The sequence below is a fragment of the Mesoplodon mirus genome, assembly GCF_964341445.2.
Source record: "Mesoplodon mirus genome assembly, chromosome: 1".
NCBI classification, from domain to species: domain Eukaryota; kingdom Metazoa; phylum Chordata; class Mammalia; order Artiodactyla; family Ziphiidae; genus Mesoplodon; species Mesoplodon mirus.
This window is the reverse complement of record NC_138976.1, coordinates 73364270-73391713: the sequence shown is the minus strand read 5'-3', so window position 1 is coordinate 73391713 and position 27444 is coordinate 73364270. Positions and strand designations below refer to the sequence as shown.

The window sequence follows — 27444 nt, the reverse complement described above, 5'->3', positions numbered from 1 at the left end:
GATAGGGATGAGAGGGAAGTGACCTATTTGCTTCTATAAATACCATAAAAACATTTTTCTTATTGCACAAACATTTCATGTTTACTGTGGATAAATTAGAAGATACAGATATGGAACAAATAAAAACACCTATAATCAATACCACACATAAATAATAACAATTAATAGTTTGATGTAGACCCTTCCGGGCTCTTTATACATACATACACTTATATGTTCATGTGTGTGAGTATGTGTGGTCCATGTTTGTGTGTGTATATATGCACATGTACTTCGGGGGGGTTATTAATAGTTTCATCTTATTTCCTACTTTTCTACTGGCAATAAAGATGCCCCAAAGCTCTGTATAATAATCTTGCATAACTTAACAATCCTGATCCTTATTAAATCATCCCTTGATCTTTTGATTCCAAAAATAAGTAATACCATGTTCATTAGCCTTTTTTTAGAAGTACATTTTACAGTTATCTATTCTTTTTTCTTTGATGTCCTCTGTATTCTATTTAATAACTTTGAACTCTCTTAAAAGAGGGACCTTGAGAGAAATATAATTATGATATTTCTAATATATTTCTTCTTAATGTCAAATATGACAAGGTGGCTGTATTATCACACGTATGTCTTTCTGCTGCCTGAAAAAATATTTCCTAATAAACATCTTATATGCACCAGCACAAATATATACAGCACATCCCTTTTCAAGTTGTGGTTTCCTGAGACTCTTAGATCTTTGCTCACTGTATTTATATGTAGTCAGAGGCCCTCCATTTTGAATTTTTGGAACTTGACCCTTTCCTCACCCTAAATGCAGTATAACAAGCATTTGTCATGATTCAGTTGCATTTTCTCAATTTCTGATCACTTCTTTCCAAAGCTAGGGTATGTTTGACTCTGAATTCCATCCTCTAGGGTGCTTCTCACCAACATTACACTGTAAGTTTGTTAAATGTCTTTTCCACTTATACTTTCCTTAAAAGAAATCAAGTAATCTCTGATCTAAGGAAAAACAATGAAGAAAACTATTTGTACATGTCATCCACTGTCAACATTTACCCATGCACAAGGACTTGTGGAATTCCATTCTATCAACATTCTACACATGGATGTCAAGTTCAGGGGTCTGTGGACACGAGGCCTAAAGGGTGAAACTTTTGGTACCCTGCTTGTCTCTGTACATTCTCTTCTCAGGAGAGCCCTTCACCTGCATAGCTGTAAGCATGGCTCCACTGTGGATGGCTGTCCACACTACAGCTTTAGGTTTCTCCTCTCACCTGAGTGCTGGCCATTACCCAGACATTTCTACCAACCTGCTTTGTTATCTCTTCAACCTCAACAAGTAAAGAGCCAACCTCAGCTTCTTCTTGAAAACTAACCATTTCTCTAAATTTCTTTAAAATCTCTATACAATCTTGTATTTCCTTGATTCTGTTTTGGTTACTAATGTCATAATCCTCAATATCCTGGAGGCATACATAGTTGCTTCCCATGGACAATTAGTTACTATCTTTTCTTATTTCTACTTTTCAGATATGTCTCATTTCCACCTTTTCCTTTCTGCATCAACTTGTCCAGTCTTAATAGCTTCAAATCTGAAACTTAAAAATAGCATTTATATAATGAAAATAATAATAGCAGTGTCTACTTCACAGGCCTGCTTGAGGCTAAAACAAGATAAAGCATATTAAGGGTCATGTAAGTATTAAATTAGTATTGTCACATTATTGTTATTAAAGAAAAGTGTTCACTGAAAAAGAGAAATGTAGATGAGCAAAAGAATGAAAATAAAAATAACTGTATTCCCATCATCCGGGTGTAGGCAGGGTGTATTTCCTAGCAGACCTTTGAGTGTATCTCTGTTTATAAAAATATGTACTTCTGGGGTTTCCCTGGTGGCGCAGTGGTTAGGAATCCACCTGCCAATGCAGGGGAAACGGGTTCGAAACCTGGTCCGGGAAGATCCCACATGCCGCAGAGCAACTAAGCCCATGCACTACAGCTACTGAGCCTGCGTGCCCAACTACTGAAGCCTGCGCACCTAGAGCTCATGCTCCACAACAGGAAAAGCCACTGCAATGAGAAGCCCGTGCACTGAAATGAAGAGTAGCCTCCGCTCGCCACAACTAGAGAAAGCCTGCTCGCAGCAACGAAGACCCAACGCAGACAAAAATAAAATAAATTTATTTTTTTAATGTACTTTTTGTAGTAGTATTTCATAACCTTTTGTTTCATGTAATATGTTTCAGACCAGTTTTCTGAATATTTTTTGCATCATGGCATACATAAAAAAATAACAGTCATTTTTATGACACACCAGTGTGAATAGGAAAGACTGCCTGCAGTTTGAGACCTCTGAGCTGGGGGTTCAGGCCACACAAGACCCTGACCATCTCGCATGAGGGCAAAGGGCATCAAAACCTACTACCTGGCACACTTTTTGGGAAGCCCTGTTTTAGACATCTTTCCATGAATTGCTCTAGAACATAATTTTTATTGGCTGTACAGTATTTCATAGCATACCTTAATTCATTTAACCAACCCCAAGTTACCGGACATTCAGATTACATCAAATGTTTCATTATTACAACAGTGTATCAACAAATAACAATGCAATTCAATCTGGGGACATACTTCTCACAACTTTTTTCAAAGTTAAAGGGTCTGGAACTTTTAAGGGTCTCTGGTTCACACTGTTCCACTGCCTAATGGAAAGGTGATTCCATTTCTAAATTTCAAGCCCTTCCTAAATTCTGCTTATGGGGTGTGAGGGTGTCCACACAACCTCAATGTATAAAACTGCCTCATCCACCTGAACCATGATGTTGGAAGGGACATTTTTCTGGCTAAATCTTGCTGGAGGGACCAATAAGATAGGATCATCAAGTGTGTGTGATATCTACTCTACATGGAGACTTTACATAGAATAATCCTAGACTCTTGAACCCTCATGAAGATCAGAGATCTAATATAGTTTCAGAGAGAGGATGTTATAAGCTGTCAGAAGGGCAATTTGAGGTTCACAGGAAAGAATCTGAGTCTCACTATTCTCACTGGTAAAGAAGGACATACCACATACGTACAGGCCACTGCATCTTGCAACTTCATTCATTTTTTAACCAAATTCAAAGAACACTAGACCAAGAACCTGAAGATGCAAATCCTAATCCCGCCTTAACCATCGAAGAGCTGTGTGTCCTTGGGGAAATACTCTCTTAATTTTATCCCTCTTGCAAAACTGGAGTTTAAAACTGGGTTGTTTTAAGGTTCCTTCTAGTTCTAACATGTCATGATTAGAAAAAAAGCAAAACTTCTGCAAAGTACGTTCCAGGAGCCCATGAACATAAGGAGTTTCATGATCAAATAATATTGGAACTTCTTTATAATAGATATCCTTCTTACAAATTCACAGCGTCTATTAGCATACTAATGGATTTGAGAAATTCTGCAGAAAACTATTTGGTTTGGCTAAATCAGACATCCAAACTTACTTGAATACTTTGCAGTTTTTTTCTTGAATGGTTATTTATCTGCCACAGATCAATCTTTAAGAAACCATAAAAATAGTTATTTGATAATCCTACATTTGAATACGATTCCTCGACAGAGATATTTGAGAACAGGACATAAACTCAACCAATAATATCTCTAAGACACAAGAGCAGCTAATTCCACATGTGAGACACACTCTATTCTTTGAGTCAGTCTTGCTGCCTTCCTTGCTCTTTGGTTTACAACAGATAGTTCTATGTTAGCCTGTCACTTCAGATCCCATTCTTCCAAAATTGAAGTTCAGCAGAGCTATCCTTTCTAGAGTAATACATAACCAATATCCAGGAAGAGAATATATTACACTTAAATCATATATAACCATTTTAGAAAACCATTTGGCATTATTCAATTAGCTGAAGATTTCTATAACTTAGAAATATCACTCCCTTTATAAATATATATTCTAGAGAAATTTTTGAACATGTGTATAACATAACCTGTACTAAAACTTTATAATAATATTGGTAATTATAAAATAAAAATTTAAAATAAACTGGAATTAACTATTCACAGGGAAATGAATGAATAAATGGTGTTATATCTAGGGGCTTCCCTGGTGGCACAGTGGTTAAGAATCAGCCTGTCAATACAGCGGACACAGGTTCGAGCCCTGGTCCAGGAAGATCCCACATGCCATGGAGCAACTAAGCCCGTGAGCCACAACTACTGAGCCTGCGCTCTAGAGCCTGCGTGCCACAACTACTGAGGCTGCGTGCCACAACTACTGAAGCCCGTGTGCCTAGAGCCTGTGCTCCGCAACAAAAGAAGCCATCGCAATGAGAAGTCCGCTCGCCGCAATTCAAGATAGCCTGCATGCAGCAACAAAGACCCAACACAGTCAAAAATAAATAAAAACAAATAAATTTATAAAAAAATAATAGTGTTAGGGCTTCCCTGGTGGCGCAGTGGTTGGGAGTCCGCCTGCCGATGCAGGGGAGGCGGGTTCGTGCCCCGGTCTGGGGGGATCCCACGTGCCGCGGGGCGGCTGGGCCCGTGAGCCATGGCCGCTGGGTCTGCGCGTCCGGAGCCTGTGCTCCGCAACAGGAGAGGCCACAACAGTGAGAGGCCCGCGTGCCGCAAAAAACTAAATAAATAAAAAATAATAGTGTTGTATCTGTACTGTGAATACGACTGAACAGTGAGAAAAAAGAACTACAGGTATTTGTGTTAACATAAATTAATTTCACAAGCAGAATTTTCAGGAAGAAAAGAAACAGGTTGCTGAAGAATATATAGTATGATTCCTTTTATTTAAAAGGTTAAATGTATTCCAAAGTAAACTGTATTGATTAGGGTATACTACATTATTTTTTAAAACTCTTTTATGCTAAGATGTTGGTACTTTTGGGAGTGAAGAGAGGGTATGAACTTTGGGAGAAGCGTATAGGAATTTTAATACATGGTTATATTATTCTAGTTGTTACACTGGGTTGTAGGTATATATGTGGTTTTTATATTTATATTCACCTTTATTTTTGGATGCAAAAAGTATTTTATAATAGGAAATTTAAAATTATACTTTTAATAGAAAAGTTTGAGATAATCATAATAAATGCAGATTTAAAAAGACAAACTGATTTCTGCAATCAGATAGAAGCTAACAGATATGAGAGGCAGATTAAAACAAAGCAGCATAAAGGTAATTAATGTCTCTGAAGAATGGAAAAATCACTCAAAGGTATATTAAAATAAAATTCCCCTGAAGTAAAAAAAATGGAATCTGTTAACAGCAAAAACACATAGTGGTCATAAGAAAATGTCATACAGTAATAGCAACATGGAACTATATTCTGCTCAAGATTTTAGATTTAAAGAAAAAAGAATTAATTCCTTGGGCACCCTGCAGAAAAAAAAAATCACCTTAAAAGTGAAAGAAAATCAGGCTGGCATTAGACTGCTCTATAGTCATATTCATTTTAAAAAGACAACGGGACAACAACTACAAAATTTAGAAGAAAAGAAAATTGTGACCAAAAGAAGATTAAATCCAGAAGAGGTACTATTCATATTTTCAACATGAAAGAAATCAGGATAGCACACATAAGTCCTTCCTCAAAAACTGCTTTGCCAAAAATAAAAATTCATATAATTAAGATATGAATTAAATAAAGAATTTGGTAATAAAGAAGCTATATTAAAAAACTAATGGTTTGATAACGGCAGAAAATAGCGTTCGCTCCAGTTGTGATCTAATTTGCATCGTTTTCCAAGGCCTCCTAGGGTAGACCACAGGGCTCTGTGGGATTAATGTTGAGTCCTGGATGTCAGAATTTTTGGTGGGTTCAGAGGTCACCCTAAGATGAGGACAGTTGTGAGAACCACCAGTGATTTTGGAGCTGTATGAGAGTGGAAGTCGTGTAGTTCAGGCATGTGATTTTTAGGACCCAGGCAGAGTTCCTGGATAACTCAAGTGGAAACACCTTTCATTGCTCACCAGTCTTCATTGCTACTGCAACAGAATCCCTCCCATGGACAAGGAGAGGTGGTGGAGTTAACATGTGGTTGGCAGAGTTCTACTGAAAAGGAGATTCAGATTTTTATGTGAAGCCAATTTCTATTAAAACTTAACTGAGCTGTATAGTTGGTATGCACTGAAATGAACATGCCTAAAATGTACAGTTTGGTAAGTTTTCATATTTGTAAAGCCAGGGATCCATTATCATAATAACAAACATCCAACACCAATATCTACCTTCTGACATGTCTCCCAGGACTCCCAGGCAATTACAATTGATTTACTTTTTTCCCCCAGTCAATTAGTGTTTTCAAGACTGTTAATATCATTGGCATCTTAATGTTTACTTTTCTATTTTTCTTTCATGATGCATTGCATAATTATTTTGAGAAGCATTTAAGTTGCAGGTATGAATAGTTCATTTTCTTCCTGAAAAATAACAAAAGGGGTTTTCTGGTTTGTTTGCAGTTCGGCCACCACAAATAAGCTTACTATGAACATGTGCATAAAATTCTTCATTTGACTATATGGTTTCATATTCTAAACTGAATGACTGTACCCGTATGCATTCCCGTCAACAGTATGGAAGCATTCCAGTTCCCCTATAGTCCTCACCAGTACTTGATTAGTATGGTCAGTAGTTAAAATGTTGACTGTTTTAAAGTGTGTAGCGGCATCTCACTATAGTCTGATTGCATTTCCCTAATGACTCATAATGTTGAACATTTTCATTGTGTTCATTTGCCAGGTGTATGTCTGCTTTGATAAAATGCCTGTTCTTTTATTTATTAACTGAGAAGACAAAAGAAATGTGTTGGAACTTCACTTTTCTTCAGTGACTTTGTTGGGTGGAATAAATGTTTCTGCTATTCACACACACACACACAAAAGACTAATGGTTTGAAATAAATCCATTTAATTACAGAACAAATACTAAACAGTTACATGAACTTCAGTTATATTTCAATGAGAATTACATTACACCTTGACAATATACCAATAAAAATAATATATAACTAACAAAAGGTACAGGAGGAAGGAGGAGGTATGAGAGTGCTGGTGACTTCATTTCTTTCATAGGAAGGAGTGAATTTTTATCATGAGGTTAAAAAAATACTTGGTTCCATAGTGAAAGGTATTTATATGATCGTTATACTTAGTATGCTTTTTGGTGGGGGGTAAATTTTCTGAAGCAACCTACAAACAAAGCACTAAAGACTTAGTGAAGTACATATTTTAAATCTTGACAATCTAGAAATAATATAACCAAACAAAATTGGGAGTTACACTAGCAGAGGAAAGTTCTTCCACTATTACACTGAGGGTCAGCAGTGCATGCAAAGTAGATAGTTCAGGAAACAGAAATATGAGTATGAGAGACATAAAGTTACCATGGTAATCAGCTAAAGAAATTAAATAACGGAAGTTCAGAGTAGTTCACACTGGGAAATGTGATCAGGCATGAGTGGAGTGAGAGCGAGATGATTACTTTTTATTTTAGACCCTCCTATACAGTTTGATTCCCCTTCCTCATGTTCAAGTATTACTTTAATTTTAAAAAGTCAGTGAGCAGTCCCCCAAACAACAGAATACCTAAACTGTTCTCTCCTTTCAACCCTGTTCCTTAGTGGGCATTCTGAATATCTGCTTAAATATTTTAAAAAGTCATATTAACCTTACTGTTAAAAAATTCATTGGCTTTAGTTTACTTAAACAGAATATGTATTGCTAAAGTTCTTTACCAACTTGCTGTTCTGACCCCATCATTTTATAACTCAGGAAACTGAGTCCTGGGGAGGTCAGTGTCCAAGCCCAGGACACGCTACAAGGCAATGGCAGACTTGGGGGAAAGTGATTATATCTATCAATGGGTTTGAACAAGCTTAGTTTGTAACTGTTATCAGAGCTGGTAGCATTATGGGTTGGCTGCTTTCTGAGAAGGTTCTGAAGAGGAAGTACCTGGTCACTGTCCCTCCCCCTTTCCCTCTCCCTCTGTCAGCGTGCAGCTGCCTGTAATCAAGGTGAACACTGAGCACCCCATATGACCCCTCTTGGGCTACCGGTGTGTCATTAATAGCGTGCAGAAATCAGGGCCTTCTGGAATCTGCAGCCACGAAAGAGTAAATGGGCCCCCGGAGGAACCAGTGAGAGCTGTGAGTACAAAAACACCTTTGCAAACAAGAGCTCGCTGGCAGGGCAAAGAGGACAACACACAGAGTGAGAAAGACAGACAGTGACAGATGCAGAAGGATGGGGAGGAGAGGCAAAGAGAGGCACGGTTTCTTGTTTCTCTTTGGGGTGACTTACGGGCAGAGTTTGAGGAGTCCAGAAGTTTCTTTGTATGGAGTGATTATACACCCCTTTATCACCGCAGAATCGCCAAAGGTGGCAGAAGGAAGTAACGTGAAGCTTTCATGAGGGAAATGCTGCCAATCCTATAGTTTGGCTGCCAACAACAACAAAAACATTCTGGCAACTTTAATACTCATAGTTGTTTCCCTCTGATGATGTTCCAGAATGCTCAACGACTGGGGAATAAGAACATCAAGAAGGCAGACAAGCTGTCTAGACTTGGAAAGGATGCTTTGACTAAGTTATAAAATAAGCACTAAGAAATAAGTAATGCCTGTAGAAGCAACTCAGAGTTGTATATACGTGTGTGTGTGGGTGAGAGGGGGGTTTGAACCTTTGTACATCCTATTAGCCAGGTAATTTGCCCTCCATTGGAAGGTTAAGCTGTCCCCTGTAGACTGTAAGCATCTGACAGCAGGGGCCATGTCTACTGTGCTTGTCCAGCGGAGTGTCTGGAACATCGAAGGCATCTAATAAGTATTTGTTAATTACCTCACTAAAGGTGATATGGCAGCCCTTGGAAATTCAGCTTCCATCTTAGTTTGAAAAGATGATTCTGTGCCCTTCCCTTGCTCTTTGCTGCTCCTCTAGTAGCAGATAAATGGAGGGTTAAGTAGGTAAAAGGAATTTGGGGAATATTCTTTTTTTTTTTTTTTTTTTCCTTGCGGTACACGGGCCTCTCACTGTTGTGGCCTCTCCTGTTGCGGAGCACAGGCTCCGGACGCGCAGGCTCAGCGGCCATGGCTCACGGGCCCAGCCGCTCCACGGCATGTGGGATCCTCCCGGACCAGGGCACGAACCTGTGTCCCCTGCATCGGCAGGCGGACTCTCAACCACTGCGCCACCAGGGAAGCCCCTGGGGGATATTCTTTACGTCTCTCTAAATGCTGGCATATTTGGCAACAGAGAGAGGACAATTTAGGTGTTTCAGGAAAGTTTTTAAATTATGATATTTTAAAATGGACAAAAAGGTTACTGTGTGTCCTGTGGTGCATACCCTTTCAGGATATCTTGCCCTTTCAGAGTCTTAGAGCTATTTTTCAACTCTGTAAGCAAAACTAATGATGACGCAAGTAATTCTTGTCCTTAGAAATGGAAAGGAATTATACCTGTTAGAATACAAATGATTATTGCCCTACAGATAGACCAGTCTTGCACCTATTTGTAAATTCTTTCCAGCATTCCTCATTGCCTATATATGTGGTCCTTTGACTTCTCCTTTGAACAGGTTTAATATCATACCCATTTAACCTATTAATGAGTTAAATAAAATAGTTGTCACATTAATTTAATATTTGTATGGAGTCACGACTTTACATTAAAAATTATATTTTAGCATTTTAATATACCATTTTCACTTCAGTGCTGAGACTTATTCTGTCACCTCTTCATGACTCTTTTCCTCTTCCCTTTTCCTTTTCTTGTAGGTGTAATGTACAGCACATTATTTAAGAGTACTTGCTTTGGAGATAACTGACCTGACTTCACATCTCTGCTTCTCTATCTCCTAGTAATCTTGGTTAAATTAATTAATCTCAAGCCTCGGTTTCCATGTATGTAGAACAGGAATAATATCAGCACCTACTTTATGGACTGTTCTGAGACAATGAGATAATGCATGAAAAGTGATTATACATGGCTTGGCAAATAGCAAGTGCACCACAGATGCTAGCTATTAACCCTCTATTTTTCTGCCCTGTGGTGGGTGAACCAGGCTTTCCGCGATCAGTGTACAGTAGGAGTGGGAGTGTGGAAGTAGGCAGTTGGTCAAGTCACCAGGCAGCCAATTCTCCTTGACCATAAGTTTCCCTTTCTATGCTTTCCCAAGAAAGCCCCAAGTAATTTATACTTTGTGTGGCAATTGCTAGCTGCCTAGCCAAATCCATTCTTGCCTTTCACCTTATTAATAAAATGCCTATATTACTGTGGGCCACAATGTACCAGCTGAAATACTGTATTTCCCAGCCTCTCTTGCAGTGAAGTGTGGCTAATGCCCAAGTTCTGGCCTCTGAGATGAGAGCTTGAATTTGTTGGGAGGTTCCTTGAAAGAGGGAGGAAAAGCTAGGGAAAGACATTTTTGAGTCTTCCCTTTATCCATCCTATTGGCTAGACCATGGATTTGTTGGCCGAAGCTCCAGCAGCCATCTTGGACATTGAGGTGACCTGCAAGAGATAAGCCATGTACCAGGCTAGTGCAGCAGGAAGATGCAAGAAGCCTGGGGGTCTACAAATTTTGTGGAGCTGCCACACTGCCTTAGGTTCCCTCAATTAGACTTCCTTTGCATGTGATTGAAAAGCTGTGTGCTTAAGTCAGTGTTAATTTGGGTTTTGTGTTAGTTACATGGAGATGAACTAACTGATAAATGCTGGGTGTCTTGTTCAGCCCAAGGGGCCTCTTAACCGTGTGAGTCACAACAGAACCATGTAGTTTGAAAACTCAGATCAATTTCTACCCTTTTGCTTTTAGCTGAGTTACTTTTGGGCTCCAAGGGAGCACACAGTAGTAGAGGACTTGTGTGGATGGGTGAAGAGTCTCCTCTTCTGTCTGTGCTTCCCCTTATACAAATGAGTCATTTCTCCAGTGAGGCATTTTTTTCCATCCATAAGCAATCTTCAGGGCTGTGAGTCTCCGGTGCAATTATGGTCATTAGAGAAATGTTAAATATCAGCATATGAATACAAAAATTAAATTTTTATTTGCCTCCTCTGGGCAGATATAGCAAGAGTATTTAGTTGTATGATTATGTAACTATGGTTATGGTTAGGTTATATATTTATATATTTATATGATTATATTTTGGTGGCTTTGCTTTTAGTAGAATTAATGATAATGTTAGACCCTTACCTATCACAAAGCGTGTCCCATTTATTTTCTCATATCTATTCCATAACACAGTGAGGTGTTAATATTATTTCTACCTTACAGATATGAAAACTGAAATTCAATATGATTAATTCTATCAAGGCTACTCCTGTTTCACTGTACCAACTGGTCGCTAAAGGAACTCTTGACTGAACTGAGATTTTTTAATAGCAAAAGTCATTTAAAAGTACACAACAAAGAGCATTTGAAGTTAGAGCTTTCAATATATAAAAATGACCAACAAATTATATTCTTCATTCTGCTGATTTGGAAGTTATAAAAACAATACCAGTAAACGGGCTATTGGTCAAAACAATGTGAGGAGCCTTGTTGAAAAAAATTATGCATCTAGAAAATAATTCTGACAAAGCAACATTTTAACACTTTAAATGTGAAGTGGGATTATTTGGATTGCATTTTCCACCAAATACGTGAGTATAAAAACTGTCTCAGGGCTTCCCTGGTGGCGCAATGGTTGAGAGTCCGCCTGCCGATGCAGGGGACACAGGTTCGTGCCCCGGTCCGGGAAGAGCCCACATGCTGCAGAGCGGCTGGGCCTGTGAGCCATGGCCGCTGAGCCTGCGCGTCTGGAGCCTGTGCTCCGCAACGGCCCACATACCGCAAAAAAAAAACAAAACAGAAAACAAAAAACAAAAAAAAACTGTCTCAGGTGTTACCAAATTTCAAATGTTTCATCTTCTCAAATGTGAATTCAGCTAATTAGCCCATCCTTGGCTTTGAGAGCAATTAGTGACTTGAGAATATCTAGCGGCACGATCTCCAGGCAGCTCTACAGAGCTCTGAAGACAGCAGATGAGTAGATGGGATTGTTCCTCCAGGGTGAGGGCAGATAAAACGCCTATGTCACAAAGATGTAGCCGAGGCATCCTGAATTTTCTTTTCTCCAGGTCCCTTTTAAGAAGAATACCCAGTCTAAAAAAGCTGCCTATGAAAGAATCACATTTCTGAAAGTTCATCCAAGCAGTATTATGAATAGGTGGAAGTATGTGTAACAACCACAAACAGATCTAAAGAAGTGTTAGCTTGGGCAGAACTCCATTATGGAGTGACTATAATTAGGAGCTTATAGAATAAACACATGGATGCAGTAGGGCTCTAATAAGAAACTAGGTCTGAATCAAACACATTTACTCTAATCTTAAAACTCACAGACTCTTAGCATCTGGCTCTTGATACGTGTTCTTCCTCCTTCCCCACACCACTTCCCTTCTTACAGGGATGGTTCAGTAAGACTGGACGTTTCAGAACTTCTTCCACATCTGAAGCCCTCTAGCTTCAGAGGAATATCCAGCCACAGAGCATCTTCCTTCCAAGATGATCCCAAACCACACATTGTCCCAGTTAAGCTTGCCAAAGAAAATTTCATCCCCAGGCCATTAGTGCCTTACCTGACTTGTTATCTCCCAGAAATGTTTCAGCAAGATCTGACTAAAAAGGGACCTGGTGAAGTATTTCTGGAAGACCCTTCATCTGTTTCTGCCAGTTATCAATGACATTAGTCCTCCTGCTAAGAAGTCCTAAGTTAAAGGTGAAGGATGCCTTTCCCTCTTTGCATTTCCTTCTCTCGATTTCTTTTTTTTGGGGGGGGGGCGTGGTGGCTGCGTCGGGTCTTAGTTGCGGCACGTTGGATCTTCCTCGAGGGATGCCGGATTTTTCATTGAGGCGCTGGCTCTTCGTTGGGGTGCGTGGGCTTCTCTCTAATTGTGGCATGTGGATTTTCTCTCTCTAGTTGTGCCACGTGGGCTCCACGGCACGTGGGCTCTGTTGTTTTTGCAGCACGCAGTCTCTCTAGTTGAAGCACGTGAGCTCAGTAGTTGCAGCACACGGGCTTAGTTGCCCCACGGCATGCGGGATATCTTAGTTCCCCGACCAGGGATCAAACCCGCACCTCCTGCATTGGAAGGCAGATTCTTTATCACTGGACCACCAGGGAAGTTCCCACTTCTCTTGATTTCTGTTTTATTCTATAACTTCACAAAGACACTGTGACAAAGTAAGAAATATATTTGATCCCTGCCCCTGGTGCCCCGACACAAAGCTCCTAAATCCCCTGGAATTTCCTGGGTGATAGAAGCATCTTTTGTTCTAATGAGCTGACTCTTGTGGGGCTCTGGATAACTTCAGGATGGAGGATGGTCACCAGAAAGATCAAGCCATGATTAGAAGCTTGGAGTGTTTAGTCCCATCCCCCATTGTCCAAGGATGGGAGAGGGGCTGGAGATTGGGTTAATAATAATCAATCGTGATCATGCCTACATGATGAAGCCTCCACAAAAATCCCTCATCTTGGGGGTTCAGAGAGCTTCCAGGTTGGTGAATGCATGCACGTGCCAGTAGCCCACCCCAACTCCATGGAGACAGAAGCTTTGTACTTGGGACCCTTCTAGACTTCACCCTATGTACTTCTTTATCTGGCTGTTCATCTGTACCCTTTATAATATCCTTTATGATAAACTGATAAATGTAAGTAGATGTTTCCTTAAGTTTTGTGAGCTGTTCTAGCAAATTACTGAAACTGAGTGGTAGCCAAGATGGACAGAAGTATGGGTACCCTGGGGACCCATCACTTGCGACTGGTGTCTGAAGTGAGGGCAGTCTCGTGAAGCTGAGCCCTTAAACCTGTGGAATCTGACACTCACTCCAAGTAATTAGTGTCAGACTTGAACTAAATTATATGACACCCAGTTGGTATCCAGAGAGTTGGAAAATTGGTTGGTATGGGGGGAGAAACCCCACACATTTGGTGTCATAAGAGTTGTGAGTAGAGAAACAGTTTTCCTTTAACACATATGCAGTGATGATGCCTAGTCTTCTATCTTAACATGTGGGGACACTTCTTTGCTGAGACACTGAGATAATTTCTCAGTATTAATAGAGTTGACCTCATGTGTCCCCCTTGTTTCATAGGGTTTGTTTATAAAATAGACTCGGGCTCTCATTCGAGTCTTGAGTTCAGTTTGAGATAATGCAATTTAGAATATACAAATATTGGCACTGAGCTCCAAGAGAGTAATTAAAGGGTAGGTTGTCAGAAACTCAAGTGATTGTAACCATTTAGCCTGAAGACAGAAGACTTGGGGTTTATAGGTTTATAAAATGTGATGGAAGAAGTGAAAGCATAGAAGGGACCTCCAAGATCACAATCATAGTTCAATGACCTCATTGTACAAGAGAGGAAACTGAGATGCAGAAAAGTGATGTGACTTGTCAATTTCAAGAAACCAAGGAGCAACCCAGTCAAGGTTAGAAGCTGAACTCACTGTCCCCCATCGGGAGGAAGATCCGAGGTGCTAGATCAGTCAGGATCCAGACTGTGCCTCACCGATTTGCTGAATGACACTTGCACATCGTTTCCTTGTCCTGGCTTTACGCAGACTCGTTCAACCACCTTCTCCATCACTAGCTGCTAGGCAGACCAGCTGAGAAATTCTCCTGCTGATTTATTAGTCTCTAGTGGGCGGTGTTCCATATAATTTTCAAGCAAAGGAGAGAAAAGATTCCTACTAGCTAGGAAGTTGTGTGAAGCACAGAGGTTAAAACAACATCTACCCTGAATAATACATTTAAAAAGTCACCCAAAGCATGTTATTCAATCTGGCACCCAGATTTAAAGATGGCCAGATGGCCCAGCCTGGCCTCTGAGGAAGAAATGTCGCATCGCTCTTCCCTTCTTTTTCCTGACCTGCACTGATAACACCACAAAGGAGAAGAGTAGAAAACCACAGGATGGCAGCGTTCAATTATGCTAATACATAAAGGTACGCCAGTCAGGCCGAATGCTCTCTCTACACCTGGAGACAAAACACCGCGTGTGTATAAGTAATACCAAATTCCCTAAGCATTTCTAAGAAAGCCAGAAACCTCAGGAAGAGATCAAGAAAGGGGAGGGGTTTCAAATACTTCCCAGGGCAAGCCTTTTGGGACCCAACTATGCGAATGGCATGACAAAGTGTAATCTACCAAATACACTATCTCACAAAGCCAGATGGACGTTTATTTCCAGCCCCAGTGTCACTCGGAATTGTCCCAATGTTTGGTTTAACCCATCAGTGCAAAGATTAGGTCCCAGGCACAAAGGGCTCTGCTCTGTTGTACTACATGATGGGACAGCGTTACAAATACGACCAAGCGGGGGACGTGGACACTATAGGTTAGTGGAGGAGACAGACACATACACGGCCAAAAATAACAGCTAAGGCTGATGCAGGGCTTACTTATGTTTTGCATTATCTCAAGTGCCTAATATATTCATTTGTTGAATCACAATATCTCTACAAAGTAGGCTATATTTTTTATTCTATTTTGCTAATGTGGAAAATGAAACTAGGTAATTTGCCAAGGGTCCCTGTTACAGGTTGATTGTCTCTCCCCCACTTAATTAATATGGTTGCAGTCCTAATCACCAGTACCTCTGAATGTGACCTTACGTGGAAATACAGTTGTTGCAGATGTAATTAAGTCAGGTTTAAGTCACTGGAGTAGGGTGGGCCCCTAATCCAACATGACTGGTCTCCTTATCAAAAAAGGGAAACTTGGACACCAGCATGGACGCAGAGAGAACACCATGTGAAGATGAAGGCAGAGATCAGGTTGATACAGCAGAAGCCAAGGAACGCCAAAGATTCCAGCAAACCACAGATGCTAAGAGAAAGGCATGGAACCCATTCACCCTCATAACTGTCATAAGGAACCAACCCAGCCGACACCTTGACCTCAGTCTCCTAGCCTCCAGAACTGAGACAATAAATCTATGTTTAAGCTATCCAGTGGTACTTTGTTACAGCAGCCTTAGCAAGCCAATACAGTCACCAAGCCAATAAAAAATGAACACAAACCCAAGCAGTCTGGTGCCAGAGTCTGCATTCATAACCATTTCACTAAACTGCTTATACTATTTAAAGCATTGAGCTAAACACCATACACTTCCTTACATATAAGGCAGAATGAGAGCCACATAAGGGATATATAAGCCAAGTCAGTTCAAAGAAAGATTTTGAGTAACTTAATACAAAACATTCATTCCATAAAGCATTTGTTGAGAACTTACAACTGCAGAGACTCAAAAAGTGTAAGGTGTGTCTCTATTTTCATGGAATTTAATAATCTAGTTGGATCTCTGAACAGCTAAATGAAAATGTACTGAATTAGGGAGGCTTGACATCAGAAGTTTATAAAATCCAGAAGGTCATGCAGGAGCTATGAGGTTAATACTGGAGTAGGAGGAGATTTTGAGCAGAGAAAACGACGAGTATAACGTCACAAAATCACAAATTGGAGATGGCAAGGCAAGGAAGAGAAAGCCCAGATTTCGAATAAACCATGTACGTCTGGATTAGTGCCACTAACGTCTAGAAAGCAGCCCTGGGCTAGAGCCTGCCGCCTCTGCTGCTAGCCCAGGCCACCCTCTTGTCACCACGCTGATTTCTTGTTCCTCATTCATGTCCACTCTGGCTGCCTGACTCCTCAGATCTAAACCTCAGCTTCTATGACCATCTCACACCTGCCACGTTTTCCACCCCCTGCTTCAAGGGCTTCCTGGCTTTGTCTCCAGCTTTTTTGGGGGGAAACCATTTAGTTCTTCTCTCTGGTTCCACACATCTGGCCACTAGGGAGCTGGGACAGCCAAGTCTGCCTGGATCAGGCAGTTAAGGGAAGGGAAGGGGCCAGGCCACTTGTCAGGATAAGGGGAGGAAGGTGAGTTGTTAAGGGCTAATTGTGTACCTCCCCCACCCCCCAAGTTTATATGTTAAGAGTCCTAACCCCCTAGCACCTCAGATGTGCTGCATTTGGAGGGAGGGGCCTTAAAGAGGTAACTAAGTTAAAATGAGGTCATTAGGGTGGGCCTTAATCCACACACAAACACAGACCCTAGTCCCGACAGAGAGACACACAGAGAAAAGTCCATGGGAAGACACAGGGACAAGACAGCTGTCTACAAGTTAAGGAAAGAGGCCCCAGAAGAAACCAACCCTCCCTGCTGACACCTTGATCTTGGACCTCTAGCCTCCACAACTGTGAGACAATGAATTTCTGTTGTTGAAACCACTCAGTCTGTGTACTTTGTTATGGCAGCCCAAGGAAACGAATAGACAGGTGATATAGGAACAGGAAAGGAACATATTTGTCAGTGAATCCTCTTTGTCTCTGGGGCAGCTTTGGCTCCTGGAAGAGATTCAAGATCAAGAGACTGGGCCTTTCTGCATGCCAGCGGTGGGACAAAGCCCCCAGCCAATTAAGGCTCTGGGAAGCGGGAGGCTCAAGAGAGATGGATCTTATCACTGTCCCCTCCTCTGACTATAAAGACTGAATCAGACTCACCTTCAGGACTGTTGTCACAATAAGGTTAAGTGTGATTCCAAACACCTTGCCCATCTCCCCAACACACATATTCGTTTTCTCAGAAGCTGTCATTTATCCCAGTTACAGTTCAAGGCCTAAAACGCAAAGGGATTAAGAAGGTGAAATTCAGTAACACAAGAGCAACCCAGTTGATCAATCAACAAGGGAAAGTGACAGTTATTTCTTCTTCCCTGTTTTGGTTGGAAAAGCAGGAGACATTGGGTTCTGGAAGCAGAAGGAATCTTCACAACAGAGATGAATGCAGTGTGTGCGTACGTGTGTGTGCATGTGTGTGTGTGTTTGGGAAGACGGCTATAGAAATGGCGCCTGGAGACACAGCAGTAAGATTTTTAAACATTCTGCCTAGCATTGGCTTTATCTACCTTCAACAGGGTCGTTGTGCAAGTATTTTTGTTTGCACTCACACACACTCGCTGCTGAGCTTCCAAGGATTTATGAAGATTTCTTTTGTGACTTCATTATAAAGGTGCTTCCTTCCCAAGGGATCCATTCATCAAGGTACCATGGTAGTGTGCTTCCTGCCTTTAGCTTTGCCACGAAAGCCCTTTCAAACAAACTGTGCACAGCTGCAATGCAGAGCGTGCTGCCTCAAGCACACGAATTAAATTAAACATCATTCAGTAAGTATGAGAAATAGGCTGTCAAGGCATCAGGAGGAAAGTGAAAAATTCAATTTGTCCTGATCCTTCCTTGACATAATCTGCATATTTGGAGCTACTGGGATCTGCTCAGAGTGAAACATTTCTCCAGGAGAGAGGCTGTGTCTTATTCTTCCAGAATATCCCCTAGCGCCAAGCCGGGGTCATAGTAGCACTCAGCAAATGCATATTGCAGAACTATTCACATTGTCACCATAAAGCTGTTGTCTGGCAGGTGCAACATCATTCCAAAGTAACAAGCACCCATTTCTAGGTTTAATACTAAACAGTTTTTGTCACTGACGCGATTTGCTAGTAACCTCTTGCCTGTTTACTGCAACTTTACTTTCACCTAAGTAAGCGTGTAACAATGCTGGCCTGCCCAAAGCATTAATGTACCCTTGTAAATAATGGGGCTTTGTGTTCAACTTGAAACGAATAAGAACAGCCAGTAGCATTTGGACAACGCTTCACAGTTTGCAAAAGGCTTTCACATGCTTTATCTTATTTAGAGCTAGGCAGGTATGTGTTTGAGCCTTGCGTTGATTTCACCTGAGCAGGACCTGCTCTTCCTGGGAATTTCTGGGCAATTCTTCCTCCCCTATTCTGATCCTGCAATGCTGGTGAGGCTGCCAATTACAGCCAGCTTCCCCCCGACCGCCCAAGCCACAGAAGTGGGCCTGGGACCCAGGCCAGGCAATCGCAGTACCCCCATTCCTCAGACAACAATGATCAGAAGGATAGGTAGCTAGACTAATCAAAATCCTTTCTTGAGATTTTTTCAACGTAGACCTGGGGGAGAAGGTTACTTGTTTTCTGAGTCATGCATCTGAAAGGATGTTATTCAGGGGCTGCTGATGGTCTTCCCTTCCACATGTAGATGGACTGTCTATGGTAGGAGCATAAATCCAACACAGAGAGAAGGAAGCAGAGGTAAAGTGGGGGAGGAGAGAGAGAGAGGGAAAGAGAGAGAGAGGGAGGGGGGGAGAGAGAGAGAACGAACCTCATTTGGATGGCTAGCCACTGCCCCTCTGGACTCCCTGGTTATGTGAGGCAATAAATTCTTTTTTCTCTTAAGCCAATGTGAGTTATACTTCTGTGATTTGCAACCTAAAATCTGACTAACAGATTTTACAAAATTAGACTTATCTTTGAAGTTGAAGAAGCCAAACTGTTTTCCTATTGTCCACAAATATTCTCTTCCCCTTCCTGTGACCCATTCCCATCAGGCTTGGTCATGTGAGTTGCTTTAGTCAATAAAATAAGCCATAACCATGGACATGGGAGCAAAAAAATAAACCTTTTGTTGTTGTTAGGCCCCAGAAGTTGGAGTTTTTTGTTACTGTAACAGAACCTTGAGGAAAAAACCTTGCCTATCCTGACAGATACACCTACATTAAATGCTACAGCCCATATATCAACCTAGGCTGTTTGATTCCAAATTCTACAGTCCTTATTTACACTATGCCAGGCTGCTTGTGGTAAATCTAAACTCTCTAAGTTTTCCAAAGTATCGCTGAAAAAGAAAAACCATAACACAACACAACAAAACAAACCATAGTTTCATGGAAAACCGTAGGTAGTGCCAGGATGACTGATATAAACAATGACCAAGCTAATAACAAGAACAGCTAATATTAACGCCCACTAAAAGGGAGCCTTAAAGAGAGCAGAGACCTACGATATCGTACTGTTACATCCTCAAAAGTTAGCACACTGCCTGGCACATTGTGAAGCTCGATAAATATCTGTTCGACGTTAAAGGGAAGAGTTCCGTTTGCAGACTCTATGCTGAATGGTTTACACACTCTCATTGTGTTCATTTACTCAACAGAAAGGTACTGTGCACCTCCTATGTGCCAAGCACGGCTGTAACCACGGTGGACAATGGCGACAACACAGACCAGGTCTCTGCTCTCACACCCCTTCTATTCTACAGTGCAGTTGCTTATGTCAGCATTATTGATGTCTGGAGCCAGATAATTTTCTGTTGGGGGCTTCTCTCTGGAGCATTTGAGGTGCTTAGCAGCATCCCTGCCCTCTACCCCTTTCTCCCAATATGACAACCCAAAATGTCTCTAGACACTGAGAAATGTCCCCAGGGAGGCAAGATCAGCCCAGACGGAGAGACACTGGGCTAGTGGTAGGAGACGGACAAGCGGGCTATTGATTTGAAATATCTTAGGGTATAAAAGTGCCGTTAGTGAACATAAAGCGGGTAAAGGAATAACGAATGGTCCAAAGGGAGGTGCTTCTTCACTGAGCGATCAGGGAAGGCCTCGGTTCTACGTTAATGTTTGAGGAGACCTGTGGAACGAGTGCCAGCCCTGTGGCCACTTGGGGGAAGAATTTTCCTGTAAGAGGGACCAGTGAGAGCAGAGAGCAGGAGGAGTAGGAGGTGTGCCTGTTCCTTCGGAGAAGAGCGATAAGGCAGAAAGGGTGGAGCAGAGTGAGCGAGGGGAAGTGTGGTAGGAAACGTGGTCGGGAAGCGGGGCAGGGGGGAGGCCAGCGGGAAGGACTCTGGACTCCACTCAGGCTAGTCTGGGGAGCCTCTGGAAGGTTTGAGCAGAGGAGCCCCAGGTTCTGACATACCCTTTTAAAGAATTACTCAGGCTGCAACGTGCAAAACAGAACAAAAGGGACACGGAGAGCAGCAAGAAGGCTAGTTAGGAGGCTAATCTGCTCTTCTGGGTAAGAGACGGCTTTGCCTGGAGGGGAGTGGGGAACAGTGGGTGGATTCAGGATATATTTTGAAGGAAGAGCTTGCTAGATCTGATGTGTTGGATATGGAGAAAGGGAAAGGAACAGATAATCAGATGTACTATTATTAATATCCTCGTTGTACAGATGAGGAAACCAAAGTGCAGAGAGTTGAAGCAGCCTGTGCAAGACCATAGCTAAGTAGATGGTAGAGCCAGCCTTTCCCCCAGACAGACACTGGTATCAGAGCCTACACACTTTTTTTTTTTTTTTTTTGCTGCCTGCTTGAAGTTTATTTTCCACTTGGTGCAAGGCACAGGGTTACGGGGTGTCAGTAAGGCTTTCATGTGGCTTGGATAGTAAAGAGTGGGGTCTTCTCAACTTCCTTTTCGGTGTTTTGCTGTTTTGATATTAAAAAACCCAACTGCTTCCATTGGCTGCAGCCTGCTTAGTCTGGGGGAGGGGAAGGAGGGGCGGGGCTCTGAGAAGCCTAGCGCCTCGGAAGGAAGCCTGGGAGCTGGCGGTGGCCTTTCAGGACGGGGGCCTGCTGGGGGTTTTGTTAGGCCGGCCGCCAGGCTGCTGCTTGCCCACGGCTTCCCGAGCCAGGTCACAGGTGATCACTGCCGGTGGAGGCCTGTTCAGATTCTGAGTGCTGGTGAGACTCCAACACTGTGGCCACGAATGGGAGGAGAGCGGACTTCCCGGAAAAGCAGCCAGCCCACCAGTGTCCCGGGTGGGCTTTGGGGAGACGGGGTGGAGGGGAAGGGCTTCCGCAGGAGCTGTGAACTGGAAGCGGAGCCCAGGCGGCGCCGGCAGTAGTCGTGGGTGGCCATGAGCGAGCCGCTGGAGGGGATGCCTGCTGCGCTTGTCCTCGTGGGTTGGTGGAAACCTCGGGGGCGACCCCTCGCGGGCCTCGGCGTTGGGGACGGGGGCGCTAGGCCACGGGGCCCATCTGCGCAGGAGACCGCGGGCGGCCGCTCCACGACCCAGAGGCACGGGGCCCAGAGCCTACACTCGTGATCTCTATTTTATATGCCAATCACAGGACTGGCAGCGGAGGTGGGGGGGGGGAGAAGCAAACTGAGGAGCTCCAGTTACCCATTTTCTTCCGACATAGCACCCTGTCACCCTCTTTCAGGGTCCAGGACATCCCAGATGTACCCCTATAGTCATCATACAGGAACAAGCACACAAGACAGTGGCAGACCTGACCCTTCTCATTACTAGCTCATTAGATCCATGCAAAAATAATGGATATTTAATTCTTACAAGACAGCTTAAAAGATTCAAAATTACAAAGAAATCTTTTTGAAATATATATTTACACCCAATATCATTCACAACAGAGCTCACCTCAAGGCTATTATATATGGTGCTAGTAAAAAGTATCTGGACTGGTAAGACATTTAAACAGCTTATCATCTGAGATACGGAGACAAACTTTTACAATTTTTTTTTTTGAACAACTGTTTAAAGGAATACATTACTCAGTCCAGTTCTGCATAAAATTTCTCCAAGCTTTATATGCCATTTCTGAGGTTCCTTACATAACAACAAATGATCAAAGCCACACATCAATGAGAAATACTGGTTCTTCCTGCTGTGGTAAAAATGACTGAAATAATACATGGAAACAATATAGCAAAAAAGTAAAATGCATTCATCTATTAGCAAATATTATTGACAACTCAGAGAAAACATTGTTGATGATTTTAAGAAACAATTCAGAAAAAATATGCTATGTGGAAGGTTTGCTATGTTTGTATTAAATACAGATGTTCCTAACATAAGTTATGTTAAATTCTAGATTCTGTTTCAAAAACAGGTACCAGAACAACTGTTTTTCTGAGAGCCCACTAAAGAAACCATGAAGAAGAAGATTCATGATCTCTGATAATATCAACGTATGGGAAAACTGTGTACATGTAACCACTGATGAAGCAGTTATTTTGGTGCCAATTTCTAAAAAATTCACATAAAGAGAATGTTTCAGAGACAGCTCCACACATGAAATTCCTTCACGGCATCACATATCAGTAAGTTATTAAAGACAAAAAGTTTAAGTAAGAAGCCCACATGGGCTATGGGATGTCATCGATGTGAATAATTTTATGTGTTTTAAGAAAGCCTTTACGAGACAGTGCACTGTTTATAGTACTTTGTAATAACACAGGGATGTCCTGGGAAATCTTTACAGCAATGAGCCTTTGCTGGCTATTTCATAGCAAAGTATTTATAACAGCTGCTCCACTTACAAATGAATCATGGAATTTTCTTGTTAAAGACAAGAGCTGTAATTTGCTGAAATTTTCTATGATGACATGTAGCTGTCAGAATTATTCTACCAGAAGGCACTTTTGAAAAAATAAACTTAATTTGCCCTTTCAAAGATGACTTTTAGTAATGAATGAGGGAGGAACAATTTTTCAAGAGAAACTCATGCTATGGAAAGAACATTTTGAAAATTGTTTTGGGATATTTCATGGCTTCATGATTTCATTTCTGAAAATGATATAAAAAGTCTCAGATCGGAAAAACTTTTTAAACTTGGGAGTACGATTTTCTGATTTGCTTAAAAATCTTCGAAAAGAAGAATTTTAATAGCTTTAAACTTATTTCTTAAAAATGTAAAAATGTAACACCTTCTGATTAGTTTGTAAGACTTTTTGATTGACTATCAGAGAAAAGAGATATGTATTAACTAAATTTTATTTGCATTGCATAATGGTAGATGGGTTAAAAATTGAGTGTTGTGATTTATTTAGCTCAAATTATTTTGCCCTTCTTCCATTTAAATTTACATGTATTTGTATGTTTTCCACCCAGCAGCAACAGCCCTCATTAACTAATTAAAATATATTTAATACAGAACCAGACTTTTAAATCACATTATCACCAAATATTAAATCAATATTTAAAATCACACAACTCTATAGGTTTTTGTGTGCTATTAGTGAAATACATATGCTTTAAAATATTACTGATTTTCATCCTTGTCTCATTTTTTCCTCCCTTTTCATGCATTTTATTCCTGGTTCTTATATTACTGCACGAACTAAGACTTCCAGTACAAAAGTGAATAGAACTTTACTTTTGTTTTTTAAAAAGCATGTTTACTGAATGCTTGTTGAATAATTTAAATACAATGAAACACACTCATTTTAAGTGTATATAGTTTAATATGTTTTAATAAATATGTGTACCCAAGTAACTACCACCACAATCAAGATATAGAAAATATCCAGCACCCCCGATTTCCTTCACGGTCAATCCTGACCCCTCCTTCACCCCACTCGCCACCACCTACCCTCAGGCAACCACTGATGTGCTTTCTGTCTCTATTAGATTAGTTCTGCCTACTTCAGTATTTCATATGAATAAATTAATACGCTCTTTTTTGTATCCGGCTTCTTTTACTCAGCATAATATTTTTGAGATTCATCCATATTGTTATCTGTAAAAGTAGTTTATCAATTTGTATTACTTAATAGCATTCCATTGTTTGGATGTACTATTACAAGTGGCTTGTCCTTTCATCTGCTGATGGACATTTGGGTTGCTTCTAGCTTTTCATACACAAATCTCTGTGGAAACATATATTCCACAAAGAAATTCCTTACTTCATTTAGGTAACCACCAAGGAGTGGAACTGCTGGGTCACAGGGGAGTGCATTTTTAACTTTAAGAGAAACTGCCCAATTATTCTCGAAAGTTCTTATGTCATTTTACATTACCACCAACGATGTATGCAGGTCCAACTGGCTTTATCGTCAGTCTTTTAAACTTGAGCTATGTGCGGATGTATAGTGGGGTCTCATCATTTTTAACTTTGGAGTATGTTTATAATGTACATAATATGTGAGTACAACAGTACATACATAGTTTTCAAAATAAACTTATCTATATATAAATATATGTTGATGGGATAGCAAAAAATGTACACCAATCAGGATATACAAGCAGAGCTTTGCAGATACATAACCACCGTAAGGACCAGGTGCCCACCTTAAATACTAGCCACTCCAACACACAGGAAGTTGCTTTTTTAAATACTACATTATGGTGGTTTTGAGGTTTAAAATGTTTTATTTTTTAAAAGAATCTCAAAAGGAGAGAGAACAATTTCCTGCTTTGAGTTCCAAGTTCGATACCTGTCAGCAGAGGCTGCCTGTTTGCTGGGGCAGAGGGGAGACTGTGCTGCGTGTTTTTGCTCCAGTTTCGTGTATCCTGTGGTGCTGGCTTTAGTTTCACCCGTGATAGAAGTTCATTTCCACAGAGGGTGACCCTAAAGAAAAACACGTTTCCCCTTCCAGCACTGCCCCAGGAGGTGGCTGGGCCCCAGCAGTTTCTTGGGCACTTTACTTGCCGTCCACACTAAAGTTTAGGGACACTCATCTGTCATTTCATGGCTTGTTGGCAGAAAAGCAGCAGTGCAAATACCAAGAAGCCTCAGCGGTAAGTCCGTTTCAAGCAGGTCAGATGCCCAGTAATACGCGCAGTGTGATAGTTTAATCAGAGAATCATGCGGTATTATTGCTTCTGCCTGAGAGGAGCAGACTTTTTTCTTTTCAAGAAAGCTCTTTTCAGCATCTGGCTATTAGGCTGTTGAATGAGGAGCTGCACAAAAGAAATGCCGGCTCCTTGTGGTCTTTCAGATCATTAAAAGGTAACCCAGGTGGCAAAACCAGTTATCATTTCCTCAGCTACAGTACATGAAAAGAGCAAGACTGGACACCAATCTGAGGCTACATGATGGCCAAACCATCAGCCAGAGCGAAAGAGAATTCATCAATCCTGCGGAAAATGAGGAATCAAAGTGATTACTTAGCATTGTGTGGGGAAGCCGACCTGTTGGTGTGACTGAATTTTTTCCTCTTCAGACGTTGCTCTGGTCTTCCAAGGGTCTCACACTGCTAAACACCGATACTGTTTTTCTCCCTCTCTTGCGGGACTTCCTATAGGGTGAAACTCTTGAGCTACCTGGAACTGGCTGGGGAAAGTAAAGTTGGGGTGGGGATGGGAGTGTGAAGCAAATTCACAGCTAGAGCTGAAGGGAGTTAGTTCTAAGACATCAAGATATTGTTAGCAACCATTAGTAATCAACCATCTGAATGCTTGTTAGTTTCACTCCCCAGGAGAGTTCAAATGACACCTTTCTTACTTGGACAAATTTAAATTACAGTCTGTACCACATTCCCTGCTCTGCTTGCCAAGAAAACGTGTAGCCTAAATCACAATTCCCCTAAAATGTGTAGCTGCCACCGCAGAAAAATGCTTCAGGTCAACAAACACTTTCTGCAAACATGCTGCTTCTCTCCTCTAATGGCCAGAGTCAAACTGGCCCTGAAATGGGGGGCCAACAACAGCTCTGCACCATGGGGGCTGCTAGGAAGGAAGAGAGGGACAAGAAGGTGAGTGGCTGTGAGCTGAGACTCTGTCTTAAGGAGGGTAGATTTCAGAAGCTGCAAAGTGAGCTAAGGAGCTGCTGCGTGGGTTATGGTTTAGATATGAAGACGTGTCAATGTGGGAAATAAGGGCAGTTTCCCACAGCAGAAGAAAGGCAACTGTAGATGTGGGCAAAGCCCTTACTTATCTAGGCCCCCTCTGGAATTTGAAGGAATTGGACATCAGCTTCAGAAGGTTTTCTTTTAGCCTCCAGACCCTTCTTTAAATAAAAGTTGATCCAGAAACCCAGTAAGTAAAACAGATAAAAGGGGTATTGCTCTCCTAACCATCAGGGAAATGCAGGTCAAAATCACCATGAGACATCACCTTAAGTAGGATGGCTTTTTACAAATAATAGCAAAAAAATAAGTTGGTGAGGATGTGGAAAAATTGGAACCCTCCTTATACATTGTTGGTGGGAATATAAAATGGTGCAGCCACTATGGAAAACTGGAGTTCCCACAAAAAAATTAAAAATAGAACTACCGTAGGATCTATGAATTTCAATTCTGAGTGTATATCCACAAGAAGTGAAATCAGGACCTTGAAGAGATATCTGCACTTGTGTTCATTGCTGCGTTATTCACAATAGAAAATGTGGTATATGCATCCAAAGGAATATTATCCAGCCTTAAAAAAAGAAGGAAATCCTGCCATTTGCTACAACATAAATGAACCTAGAGGACATAATATGCTAAGTGAAATAAGTCAATCACAGAAGGAAGAATACTGTATGATTCCCCTTACATGAAGTATGTAAAACAGTCCAACTAATTGAAGCAGAAAATAGAACAGCGTTGCCAGGGGCTAGGGGAGGGAGAAAGGGAGAATTGTTTTTCAATGGGTATAAAGTTTCTGTTATACAAGATAAGTAAGTTCTAGAGACCTACTGTACAACACAGCACCTATACTTAACAAGGCAGCATTGTGTACTTTAAAATATGTTAAGCGGATAGATCTCATGTAAAGTGTTCTTATCAAAAAAAATAAAAACAGAAGAACACAAGGAAATTTTTGCAGGTGATGGATATGTTTAGTAACTTGGTTGTAGTGATGGTTATCAT

The 27444-nt window shown here is 41.3% G+C and overlaps 1 protein-coding gene across 1 annotated transcript in view; it reads right to left on the bottom strand.

The window, feature by feature from the left end:
* LOC309806906 (histone-arginine methyltransferase CARM1-like) overlaps window positions 1–27444 on the bottom strand; it is a gene marked incomplete at its 3' end in the record, with an annotated part of 99901 nt that overhangs the window by 41951 nt on the left and 30506 nt on the right. The gene's annotated exons all lie outside the window — the stretch shown is intronic.